The following is a 14,386-nucleotide window of genomic DNA, read 5'->3' as shown; positions in this document are numbered from 1 at the left end:
AAGATCTTTAAAAGAACTCAGAAACTGAAATATAGGGCAAATTAAAGAGGGAAAGAATGCTGCCTTACCTACCCATCTAAGAAATGAGAATGTTTCCATGGAGAGTCTGCTCTCCATTTAAAGTAGTGTAAATGAGACTAAGCTGCAAAGTCTGGAGCTACTCAGTTCAGGTGTCTTGACTGAGAAGTATCTTTACAAAATGGGAAAAATCACTGTTTCAAATGATCTCTATTTGAAAGAGATCTCTCTCACTTTCAAATCTACTCCTCTGATCTCTATTTGAAGGATGTTTTCTGCATTGAAATATTTTATTTGTAATGTTTGGGGTTTTAAAGAAAATGAATGCTAAAGGAAACAGGCAACTGGTCCATTAGAATTCCAAATGTAATTCTGTCCCAGGCACCCATGATCTTTAGCCAAAAAGATCTTGCAGCCAGCCAAAGAAAACAAGAGAATGAATGTAGTCTATATAATGTCGAACTTGATGATTTAAATGAAGAAATTTACAAAGCCAGATCCATGTCTGCGTGTGCTAGATAACAGAGGTTCTCTGTACAAATCTTTGCACTTTCTCTATCTCCACTTTTGGAGGTCAGTGGTCTAACTCTATAGTAGCCTAATTCACATTTTGGCTTCTCATACCACTGCTAGATACGCTTTTAGAACTGTTTCTCAGCCTTTCAGGTGTGCAGTTTCACTGAAGATCAACAAGGATATGAAATTAAGGGGGTTCAAATACAATAAACAATCTGAATGCAGTGAATGAATTCACTAATCTCTTTTTATATTAATAAGAGGAATGTGAGAACATGATTTTCTATATAATGCAGTTTTCTCTTCCCAGGTGTATTGTTCAACAGTCTCTCAGAGCCTAGCCTGACTGAGACTTGCTTCATTCAGTTGCTGAACTTTAACTGATCAGCATTTCATAACATGAGCCATGTCCTAGAATAACTGGCTCTAACTGACACATGGCAATGCTCCTTAAGGGTACAGACCCCTACACAAATCCATGAACTTACAGTTCCTTCTTACCAATAACATGGCTAAGACCAGTATTGTCAGTAGAGCCACATCTCCAGTTTAATGTGTCTAAGCTTACTCTACAGGTTTTATAGCTACACATCTAAAATATTATTTGAAAAAATCCCTTACTGAATAATAAATATAATTGCACTTATATCTAGATCTTAAAGGTAGCTGACAAAGGACATTCTATTCATTTTTAAATTTTAAAGGCCACAGTGCTTTTTTTTCTTCAGTCCCCAAGTTAGAAATCTTCTATACATTTGTGAAATTTTGAAATTGTAGATCAAATTGTGGCAAGTCCTACACAGGCATTCAGCAACATACAAAGAACTCCCACTGTCTGTACCTTTCCTTCCCTCCTTCCTCACCCACCTCCCCCTGCTGCAACCACTGCCCCAAAATTTTTTTAAGTCCCTGTAGAAAACACCTCATTGGGCACGCCTATGTGTCGCTGTATGGTGACATTGCTATGGCACCATGCTTTAGTACTTCCTAAAGCATGGCGCAGTACAGGTGGTTACTGTGCCGTGTGTAGCACACGGTTAGAATTCGCTGCTATGTCACTGTAGTGGTGCACTATACCAAGGGAGTGTGCTGCTATGGTGACATAGCTGGCAGAGTGGCAGTTACATGTAGACCCATGTGATTGCTATGTCGCCATAGTGCGCCATAGGGGCAACATGTAGATGCTCCCATTTTCTACTATGTCCTATAGCTTTTCAGAGTATAGGGATTGGAATGAACTTCCTGGGACACTGAATTTAGTCCCTTTCTATAGCAGGAAGCATAGTATGGTATGTGTTTTATTATGTTTTAATACATTTTTCAAATTCAGTCTCTTGAAACAAGTTAGGTTTCTTCTTTCCACTATTCCCACTGAAAGGTATTTTGTGGGAATCTCACTCAAATGGTTAGAAATCTGCTTCTGTTTTCTGGCTTGAATTTATTCATGGATACTTTATACATATTTATTGTTATGCCAATCTTGTCCATCATTTAAATAGCTGCTTTCCTTCTCTGATGTTTACTTCCCTGATGAGAGCAAATAAACATCATGTTCCCTCTCAGACTTCACTTTGCCAAACTACTAATCTCAATTCTTTGAGGGTACATCTATTTTGCATCAATGTCAGGTCCCAGGGGGGATAGGACTGAACATACCTCACCCCCCAAATCTGCTGATACACTCCAAAACCAGGAGTTCACTAGTGAAGTTGTTCTGTTCTTGCCCTCAGCACCCAGTATCTCACCTACCAGAGACTATGCTCACTCTCATCCTTCCCAGTGTCATTTCTGACACGGTGTAGATAAGCCCTTAATCTCTCCTGTTAAATAGGCTCTCCATTCCCAGATTGCCTCTGTAACTGCAGTGACAGCAGGAAGCAAAGAGGTAGGCTCCCTTTTCCCCCTCAGGAGTGACAGCCGGTTTCTTTTAATGATCATAGTCTTCCTTTCTCCATTAGAGGCAGCGGTGGCAGCTGGAAAATCTCCCTTCTTATCTCAGTTAAGGTTGGGATTTGTTTGCTTGCATGGATGGGCAGTGCTGACCTCTTCCTCCTTCTACCACAAAGGCTTCTTTTATCCTTGTCTCCTTTAGAAAGGCTAGCTTTCTTGTAGAGACACAAATAAATATAACTTCAGATGCAATGGCATCTGACTTCTGTACAAAGGCATCATATTCTGTGGAGTAGTTTATACCTTTTCTCTTCTTCTGCACACTCATCCAAGGTAAGGAAAATTCAAGAGCAGGGTCTGAGAAGATCCTTTGAGTAGAGAACCCCTCAAGACATGTATTGACATACGATGATTATTTTTAAACTAAGGGATTAATCATAGCTGCAGAAATATTTTCCTGAAATCCAGAAGGTAACCCCAGTGCTTCCACCAACCATTAGGATGTTCTGCTTGGCTGATCTATCTTATGGCAGTTCTCAGTCATAGCAGGTGTGGCTAGTTATTCAGGGGCACAGCCAATTTCTAGTCCTCTTACCACCTGGTGAAGTTAAGAAACAAAAGCTGGAATCAGGGCAAGGTATTTGTGCTAGAGCTAGGAAAGAGAGATCATGCTTTGCCCAGCTAGTGAGAGCTCTAAACCAGCATTTCTCAACCCATGGGTCATGACCCAAAAGTGGGTTGCAAGAACATATAAAAGGGCATCAAATAAACTTTAAAAATGGATTGTCCTTTAAAGGAGAAAAATGTGGGAAACTGGCTTTTCCCTTGAAGGCTGGCAGAGTTCCAGCTTGCAAGAGACTGATTGCTCCCTCCGCCTCCCCACACCCAGCCACCCACTGCCCCACATACTGCAAATCAGGCAGGGAGCACAGGGAAGAAAGTAGAACAGCAGATTGGGCAGGGGAAGGGGACCTGAGTGGCACTTGGAGAGGGTGCAGGGATAATATGTGGCATGCTTGCCAAAAGGAGTGGCCCACAATGCTCTCAGCAGCTAAGTACAGATGGTCAGAAAGCCAAAGGCTGAGTCAATTCGGTCTTTGCAGGTTACTCTAACCTTCACATATTCAATTGAAACAGAAGTGAACAGACATTTACTTTCGATTCAGGAAATGCAAAAACATGCCTGCTGAGGCTCAGGCCAGAAGCTGTTGCCCACCCAGAGCACAGTTCAGTGCAGCCCCAACCCAGCCCAGCCCACCCCATGCAGATCTGGAAGCACATACTCCCCCATGCTCTCCCAGACCAGCAGTGGGAGCAGCGACAGGAAATGCTGGTTGAGCTGCCAGATAAGCAATGCATAGCAGTGGAAGTCACCACCCCGTCTCCCCGCACTGCCCAGCCTGGACCTGGCTGGGCAGTGCTTGCCCCAGCCCCAGTTCCTCCCTCAATACGGAGGGTGGGGGGTTGTTGATCTGTGCCCCCATGTCCCTTCTCTTCCCTCTCCCCTCCCCTTCCACCACTTACCAGCTGCACTAAGTATCGACTGTCATAAAGACGAAACCCATGTTGGAATGTCAAAATGGGTTAATTTATAAACATTGTAAGAGATATTCATCACCACTCGAAAGGTCCTAAGTCAAGGACTGCCTGTAAAGAGAGAGAGGTATGTATGTGTGTGTATATATATATATACGCATGAAGGTATACACACTTTTGTATATATGCCATACCTTCAATATAGGCAGCACTCCCCTCTATCTTCAGATACACAAGCATCTTTATAATAAGAACATTTTTCCAGTGAGCTGTTTAAATGACAAAGGGCCTGATTCTGCATATCAGGAATGCTCATTATCTTATGACAGCTGCTTAGACATGAAAAACAAACCCAGCACTTTCCTTTAAGCTCAGCAATCCCCCACACTAAGCGCAGCACATGCCAAAAAGAAGCATTTTGTTAGATTGACCCAGCTCACTCAATGTCTGTATAAACTGTACAATTCAGAGGGACTTTTTGGTTCTTTTACCTAATAGCTGATTGAATCGGCTGTTAGCTAAAAGTGCCTAAAAGCCCTGATGAAGCTCCTGATCTATACAGATGCTGGAGAGCTGGGTCGAACTAACTTGCTTCCTCTTCCAATAAAGTGCTGTTTTGTTTTGTTTTTCCCACATCTGTCAGCAGCCAACAGTACTTCTCACAGTACAGAGAAGTACTGTGGTACTTCTCTTGGCAAATGTCTGAACACAGTAAAGAACTAAGGAAAAACTTCTACTTGGGAGCTAGGCTAATTTTATCTGTCTCAAACCAACATAGGTGGAGATGTAAATACCAAGATGTATTTGTTCATTCATATTAATCTTTTGTTTAGAATCAAGTAGTTCTGAATATAACAAAATTAAAGTGCCCATGTAGTTGTATTTTCCCCAGATTTCATGACTTAGTTAACATTGAGTCTTACTTAATATTAATTATCACATATATTGAGCTAAGCTCAGTCATGGGATGATGTATTTAATTTACCAAGCCAAATTCTGTCCTCAAATAGATATACATATTCTCTTCCCAATGATTTCAGCTGCAGTTATGTTTGCATATCTGACAGAATGTCTTGGCCTATATGAAAGTGATTTTGCATAATCTTATTAGAAAGTTCTTAGCTACTTGTAATGACTTCATTATATTATCAAACTAATCCAGCTCTTTTTTACTTCAGTAGGAGCACTGTTGTCCCCAACCTCAGTTCAACCAAGCACTTAAGTGTGTACTTTAAGCAAGTCCTAAGCCTTCTTCAGTTTAATAGAACTATTTGCTTAACTGTTTTGTTGAATCAGTATTTGTGCTAGTTCAGAATAAATGTCTGTGTGATAAATGGACAATTTGTATTACTCTAGATATGTTGTTCCATTTAAAATACAAACTTTTTTCCAATGTCTAGAAATTTCATGTCCAGCATGAAAAGTAGTTTTATAAGCTTTATGAGAACCAGGCAAAAATAACTGTTTTAAAAGGCACATTAAGTACAAGGCGACATGAATAAATTGCCTCACAAATGTTAAGTAAAAAGTTTTTTTTTAAAGCATAGCATAAAAATTATAGAGGTTAAACTTGTGAGTGCAATCCTTTTATCAGAAGCATTGTAAAACTCAAAGAATTCACTTGCAATAAAACCCATTTCCATTTTTACCTATAATATATTTCTGCTTTATAGTACTCAATTTAGATGCTAGCTACCCATGGAATGACCTTCCAAAAATAAATCATTTTTCATGCCTTTCCTCATTCATTAATCTTTTGTTATTGTAATGTATGGAAAATTACTGAGTTTTAGCATTTTAAATGTATTTGGAATCCATGCACAAAAAAGTTAATCCTGGTGTTTGCAGTCTATACTGTGATAACACCAACTCAGTGATTTTTATCTTGACTTCTGCTGACTGGAGTTGATTTCTTATTAAAAGGGCAAAGATAAATCACTTTAACTCAGTAAAATATCAGTTTCTTATTATAGGCCTAGTAAACCCCAACATTGTAGAGAATCTTTTTTATAGTATGATTTTATCTATCAAATAAACCTAAACAAATGTCAAGGATCCATCCAATTTAACCATTCTGGATAAAAGAGATGTATTTTCCCTAATTACTTGAACTATACCTAGAAATAATGGGATAAGACAGTTTAGGTAACTAACCAATTATTTAGTTTAAGCTATTTACATCCATCCATATGCTATAAATTACGTTTAAACTCTCTTGCACTTCTGGAAAAGTGAATAAAATCACATAAGTTTATTTTGAATACAAGATCAGATATGGTATGCTGAGTGACACTTAAAAAGAATGAAACAGTAACCGTAGCTTATTTTCTGAAGCAATCTTGACACTAATGCTAAATTACAGCTTGGAAACATCTAACATTTTTACCTTTATGAGAAAAGGCTTTTTACATATTTAACATAATTCTAGGGAAAATATACTGGAATTATGTATAAAGATATGTACACTGTAACCAAAGGGCATTTATATTCCCCAGTAGAATACTTACAATGATTTTATTGCCATTTGGTGTCATTTTCTAACAGATATAAAATACAGCCAGTAAACAAACTAGACTTTAGATTTAAGCTGACAGCTGTTCCTTCAGAAGCAATATTCAGATATTTAATCTTAAGAATACTGAATATTTTCCAATTGTTTGAGCAAACTGTGCTTTTATAAAGTGGAGGACTGTGTACTTTTTTGTATACAGTTGTTGAATCTGATAATGACATGAAAAAACAACCCGAGAATAATCTACACATTTATTGCTTCTATACGCTTCCTGGGCAAATAAACAAATTATCTCATGCATTATTCCTAATGTAGCATAACCTTTTTATATGTGAAATGTGCCTTTGAGTACCCTGGGCCAAATTTTTCCATGTGGCATATAAGTAACATAGTTAATTTCAGTGGTGTTGTGTACATGGAACTAAGGATGGATGCTGTCTCTGTATCTTCATTCAAATTTAAATATACTCATTTGCAAAGGAGCTGGTATGACCTTCTGCACCTCAGTACCTGAATCCTCCTCCATGAACCCTTTTTAAGAGGGCTTGATGCAGGAGACATAGAAGAGATGGGGAGCTTCTGTGCAAACTCAAAGAGAAGTTAGGGTCAGGATATAGGCTGATGGATCTGTAGTTAGATGGATGAGTGGTTAAAGTGATGGATCTATGGTTAGAGTGTCTTTCAAAATTGTGCAGGGAAATCTGGAAAAAAGCCCCATTGGGATGTGCTCTCTCCTCATGTCTTGGAGAGAGATCGGGTCAAATTATCTGCTTTTGCAAATTGATGCATGTCCGTTGTCAGTTTACTGCACTGAAGAATATGGCTCATTATTTTCTCACCCTCTTCCCCATACTTGCTTGCACAAGGCCCACCAATTTAATCCTTGATCAAGATTATGTAGCAAGATGGATTATGTAACAGATACACTTTGCTGTATGTTAACCTGCCAAGTTTAAGGGCCAAATCTATGCACTGCAGTTAATGAAGGCTTTCCTATTGGTTACCATTGAACTGGAAGCATCCTAACAAAATTAGCTGATAATTCACCATCATATGGCCTGATATGTTACAGATAGCATGACATGGTTCTGCTTAAAAGAAAGTCATTTAAAATGACACGGTTTTCATGTTATTTCATCCATTTCATTGTCCCATTTTTTCTTCTGTACGATGTATTATTAGCATTAAGGTCTAACATTGCGATCATTAGTAAACAAGAGTTGGCAGTTATTTCTTTATTTCTGAATTGTCTTTTTAAAATTGAATTGAAGATGTAAATTATATATTGACAAACTATCAACTCCTATCACCAGCTCTCCATGGAGATCCATTCAGCCTGCATGGGGCAGTGCAGCAGAACACAGCCATTGTCTTCTTATGCTCTTTTGATCTCAGGTTGTTTGTACCACCTGCTACTGGAATCAACAGAGCCACAGGGAATTGGAGACAATATTTTGAAAGCAAAACATCCCGTTTATTTGTGGTTAAAATCTATGTTCCAACAGAATAAGGAGGAATCTAACATTTAGGTTATACTCTGCTTCAGATGGACAGGGTTGGGAGGAAAGGTGGCTGTGTTGCCTTGTATGGCAAAAACACATACACTTGTTCCCTGGTTCAGGAGGAAGAAGACAACAAAGCAGAATGCATTTCAGTGAAGACAAAAGATGAAAGATGCAGCACCGATATAATGGTGGGCATTTATTATAGGCCACCAGATCAGGAAGTGGAGGTGGATGAGGCACTCTTCAAGTAGTTGAGAAACATACCCAAAAGTTATGAAATGGTACTGATGGGAGACCTCAGTTTGCTAGACATTTTCTGGAAGAACAACAGAGCCAAACATAAAATATCAAGCCAGTTTCTAAGTATTGTGGAGGACAAATTTATTTTCCAGAAGTTTGAGGTCACAACTAGGGGATCATCTTTCTTGGATCTTGTCCTGACTGTCACAGGGAAGGCGAGGAAAGAGGGACAGAAACGAAGACTCCCTTACCTGCAGCTGGTGCCGTGGCGAGACCGGAAATGGCGGCGGGACCTGTGTGGCTAATTAGCCACATCTTTTTGAAACTGTGGCCAGCTGTGGAGAGGAGCAAGTGGAGCCAGCACGGGAAAATAAAAGGCGGTTCGGGCGAAGAAGAGAGAGGAAGATCAGGAGCAGAGTCGCCGGGGAGGTATCTCTGGAACCCCAATTAGGGGTAAGAAGGGTCAGGATGACCTTCCACGAGGCAGCAGGCTGGATCAGAGACTGCCAAAAGAAGGACACCAGCATCACCATGGCGGATGTCCCTCTTCCAGGCAAAGGAGTCGAGGGAGAGGATTCAAGGGTTCAGAACGTAGAAGCTGACAGCAGGGATGGTCCCAAAGAGAGGGTGATGGAAGTCAAGTCAGTGACCCAGGTGGGATCGGCACAGGCTTGGGAAGGCTCCAGGAGTAAATCCAGATGGGGAACAGAGAGCCTAAGCAGTGAGAGGGGCTGCAGGAAACAAGTTCCTACCATCTAGAGCTGCCCAGCAAGGGACAGCGTGGGCTGAATTAGAGGGACCGCCATTAGTCCAGTGTGGCATTCAGGGGATGCTAACCGCTCGACATATGTGTACCCAGGACAGGGTTAGTTGGGGAATTCTCAGGGCTAGGGTAGCCCATTTTGTGTGAGGTCAGGAATTTTATTGGCAGTGTTTTCCTTTGGTTTCTTTCTGTTTCCCACTTTTGGAGGGGTAGGAGGGCAGGCTGCAGTGGGCCTTAGAGTTGGCTCAGTCCAGGGTTGGGTTAGACCTTATACATCTGTACCTTAGTGCCCATTACATCAAGAGGCAAGGGTCGGGCCAAGAGACTTCAGCAACTCATCGAGGCTGGGTATCAGAGCGAGGTGTAGGGGAGGTTGTAGCCTTGCGGAAGACTGCTGTCCAGAGATTCCAGATTCTGGATAAGCCCCAGTAGTTGGACCCCACCACTGAAGGAACAAACAAAGTCATGGCAGGTGAGAATGGGGTGGAGGCTACTCTGGGGTGGGACATTGGTGCTGTACAACCACAGGGATGGAGCGATGAGCAGTCCTACACACCCAAAGCCAGGCGGCACAGGACCGGATGTTTGAAGCCTGATGGGTGCACTGACCAATAGAGAAAGGCTAGTGAAGGGTGTGAAGACAATGGGCAACTTGGGAGGAAGTGATTATGATATAATAGAATTCCAGTCTGTGGGATGGGGAAAGCATGAATTTGGTAAAACTAGGAGGGGTTAATAAGCATGGTTCCTTGGCAAGACAGACTGAAGGATAAAGGCATTCAAGGGGGCTGGGAGCTTCTAGAGGTTACAGTGTTGGAAGCCCAATAAGAAACTATTATAATACTATGGAAGCACAAGAAGAATAGGAAGCATCCAATTTGGCTGCATGAGGGGTTTCTAGGATGCCTGAAATGCAAAAAGAAAGCATATAGGCAATGAAAAAATGATCCAGTGACCAAGGAACTTACCAGGAAATAACAAGAACTTGCCAGGACAATATCAGAAGGCAAAGATAAAGAATGAGTTCTCCTGGCAAGGAAGATTAAACACAAAAAGAAGAGGTTCTATCAATATGTTGGCCAGAAAGGAGGATCAAGGAAACTGTGGGTCCACTGTTAACAAACCAGGGGGTACTCTTAACAGAAAATGCAAAGAAGGTAGAGCTACTCAACAGCTACTTAGCCTCAGTCTTCACAAAAAAAAATTAAGCTGCAACCAGGCACCTAATAATGATTATTTAGATGAAAGGGGCAAGCTGGAGGATGAGATAACAAAAGAGACAGTCAGAGAGTTTTGATGGGTCTCAATGAATTCATATCAGTGGGGCTGGATGAACGTCACCCCAGGATGTTGAAAGAACTGGCAGAAGAGTTCTCAGAGCCCTTGGCAATGATCTTCATGAAGTTGTGGGAGATGGGCCAGGTACCAGAGGACTGGAAAGGGCCAACATAGTGCCTGTCTTTAAAAAAAGGCAAAAAGGAGGACCCAGGGAACTACAGAGCAGTTAGTTTTTCCTCCATACCTAGAAAGTTACTGGAGCATAGCCTAAGGAAAGACATTTGCAAGCATCTGGAGGAGGAAAGTCTCATCACAAGAAGCCATCATGGATTTATGAAGAACAAATCATGTCAAATAAACTTGATCTCCTTCTTTGACAGAATAACTAGTTGTGGCAATGCTGTGAATATAGTGAATTTGGAATTCAACAAAGCTTTTGACATGGTCTCACATGACCTTCTCATAAACAAATTGGAGAACTGTGGGTTGGGACAAAACTATGATAAGATGGATAGATAACTGGCTCAATAGCCAAAAGCAAAGGGTAATTATTAATGGATCCAGGTCAAAATAGCAAGCGGTTTAGAGTCCCAGAGGGGTCTGTCCTGAGCTTGATGCTGTTCACCTTTTTTATTAATGATTTGGATGCTGACATCAAAAGCTTCTTGAGCAAAACTGGGAAAGATTGTGAACACATTGAAGGATGGGAGCATAACTGAGAAGGATCTCAAGAGACTGGAAAAATTGAATGAAGTTAACAGGATGAAGTTCAGTGCCAACAAATGCAAGGTGCTACACCTCAGAAAGAATAATCAAAAACACAAATAAAAAATGGGTGACACCTGGCTGGATGGCAGCACTATGGAGAACAATCTGTGTGTCTTGGTAGATCACAGTCTCAATATGGGTCTGCAGTGTGATGCAGCTGCAGAAAAGGCAAATGTGGTTTTGGGATGGATTAATAGAAGTATTAGGTGCACAATGTGGGAGGTGATAGTGCTGCTCCATGTAGTACTGGTTAGGGCTCATCTAGAGAATTGTGTGCAATTCTGGGCTCCATATTTTAAAAAGGATGTGGAGAAGTTCGAGAGGGTCCAGTGGTGGGCAACACAGATGATAGAAGGCTTAGAATGGAAGTCATACAAAGAGAAGCTGAAGGAGCCAGGCATGTTCAGTCTGAAGAAAAGACATGTAACGGGATACAATAGCAGCCTTCAAATATTTGAAGGGCTGCCATAACGAAAAGGCAAAACACCTTTTCTTGCTTGCTGCAGAGAATAGGATATGGACCAATGACTTGAAGTTGCAGCAATGTGGGTTTATAGTGGAGTGGATATCAGGAAAGACTTTACTGTTAAAACAGTGAGGCAGTGCAATAGACTGCCTAGGGAAGATGTAGACTCTCCCTCACTGGAAGTTTTCAAGAAAAGTTTGGATAGGCACTAGTCGGGGATGATCTAGGCATAGGTATGCCTAAGTTCTACTATGGGTATTTCCTATGCTTCTGGGTTTGCTGGTTGCTCCTGCCCCCACTTTCTGCTATACAGGGTCTTCATAAAGTCCTTGTGCACTTTTAAGCGTTAATAACTTAGATTGTGCACAAGGACTTTATGAAGACCCTGTATGTGTCAAGGTGTTTTTAAGCATCCCTCAGAAGCATTGGGTGTTGGCTGCAGCCAACACTGGGGTTTTTGCCTGGGTTGTGGCAGTACACCTGCTGGGATGAAAGCCAGAGGTTCCTGGCTAAAGGGTCATGCCCCTCAACTGAAAGTCAGACCGATCACCATGTTTGTGGTCAGGAAGGAATTTTACCCCATTGTCACATTGGTATGGACTGTGGAGGTTTTTGAGTTTCTCTGTGGCAGGGGTGTGTGTTATTCTACCTGGGATCTCTTGGACATATATTAACAATCTTTTATAGAAGCAGGATATCGGTTGCCGTCATTCCCCTGCTTTACCTGTGGTGCATTAGGGTGTTATATCTTGAGTTGCATCAGAGTTCATGGCTGTCTTACAAAGAGTTTTTAGATAACGGTTTGTATGAATGGTTATGAATGATCCTGCAGAGGGGTTGGACAAAATGACCTCTGGAGGTCCCTTCCAAGTCTACTTCTCCATGTTTTCTAATGAGATCACTGGCTCACAGCATGATGTATATGCTGTAAGATAACTAGTACATCAGAGAAACATGCACACAGTAGAATTATATCCTCACTATATATGGAATGCTGATTGCAAAACACATAGGCTTCTTAACTGCAGTGTTGAAGGAAAGAGCGTGTGTGGGAGACAAAACCATAAGTATTTCAACATGTATATTTATATTTATATTCTATGAGGATCTGTATATCACTCAGCTATTCAGGGATAAGATAATAAAATAAAAAATGCAACTTCTACCAAAGTGAATTAATTTAATCTGAGTAAAAACTCATGGGAAAATGTAATACATATACAGTTCTACTATGTAACAGATATGAATACTGATAATTATGATAGGTTTAAAATTGCTCTTCTATTATGGGCCATTTCTTTCAACTTCCCTTTTACCTTCAAGACATTTTTTAAGCATACAAATTTGTTCTGAATGTGTGTTTTGTGACTGCCTTTAATGCTATAAGCATAATGCTTCTTATTGCTGGAAAATGCATGTTAGACTATTTTAAATGCTTATAATTCTTATTCATCTATCACATATTTTCACTTGAATCAGCAGTAAAGCCTGTGAAGTCAAAGGATAATTGCTAAAACACTGTTAGCTTTTTTACCTGAGTAAAAAAAAAATAACCTTTGAAAAAGTACCTTGCAGCTACACAGATTGACAAAATGTATCAATTATATTTTTGCTCACTTAATAATTACGCTACAGTAACTATAACGTGAACTTTAGTGTATGGTTGATTAATTATAAGGTTATTGCTATTAAGTCACTTTTCTGAAACAACAGCTTAGCCTTTAATTAATGTAATATCAGACCTCTGGCCAACAGCTGATCAAATTTAAAATCTGAAGTACATGTACAAACTACAATTCAGATTACATAAATCTGAAGTGTGATACACTATGGCTTTGACTGTCTCTCCTAGCACTAAAAGAAAACCTTTCCAGTGAACTTTATGTATTTCCTATTTCAACTCTTTTACACATAAACTTACGGAAAATCAGGAACAGGTCCATTTCCTTGAATTGATAAAACAACTCTGCAATAATCTGCTTAGTACTCAATAGCACCGAAGTGGACCCTAGTATTTGAACAAGTGAAATGACTGGAATTCTCTCTTCTAGACTTTGTATTCTGGGACAGAACTTGTCCATAGCTTTAGAGTCAGCTCTGACCTTTTTTCACACCCTACAAAAGCGAAGATAAAGGTAGCCTTTTTTTTCTTTTTTCTTTTTACCCTTTGGGTAAAATAATTAATACATATAAAACGGGTAGGTGCTATTGGTAACTCTACTGATGACACTTACTAATGGGCAGTTATCTAGGGATGCAGGATCAAGCCTTCATCTCACCACAGACTTCAAGTGTATCCTTGGGAAACTTAGTTTCTGAGGATCCCATGTGTACAATAGAGATAAGAGGTCTACTTTACTTCCTAAGGGCATTATGAGCATAAATATGTTAGGAGTAATATATTTCAGCTTTAACATGGGCTGTATTAGTACCAAAGACAAGTAGGAACAGGTACAATTCCTCCTTTCATCATTTATTCACTATCCTGCCAAACAACTGTTATATAATTTACTGTAGGCACCTTGAGCCACAGTAACATGGTGGGATTTTATTGTACCAAAAAAATAAAGTAATGTACCAAAAAATAATGTCAACAAGAACAGTTTGTTTGTTAAGCTACAAGAGAAGGTATAGCATTTCAGCAGCCTTAGTTTTCTTCCTGGCTCTGCCACTGGGCTGGGAATGCAGACAAATCATTTTACCTTTCTGCACCTCAGCTTTATCATCTGTAAAATGGGTCTAAGGATACTCACTTCTTTTATAAAATTCTCTAAAATCTATGATTGAAAAATGCTATGTAAGAGCTAGATATTATTTGTTTTGTTCATTTGTTTTGTAAATGTAACATTTTTTTCTCTGCATGTGAGTTATCCCTTCCCAGAACACAATTCATT

Source organism: Crocodylus porosus, unplaced genomic scaffold, assembly GCF_001723895.1.
Source record: "Crocodylus porosus isolate Cpor-Errol unplaced genomic scaffold, CroPor_comp1, whole genome shotgun sequence".
Taxonomy (NCBI): Eukaryota; Metazoa; Chordata; order Crocodylia; family Crocodylidae; genus Crocodylus; species Crocodylus porosus.
This window is presented reverse-complemented; position numbering follows the sequence as displayed.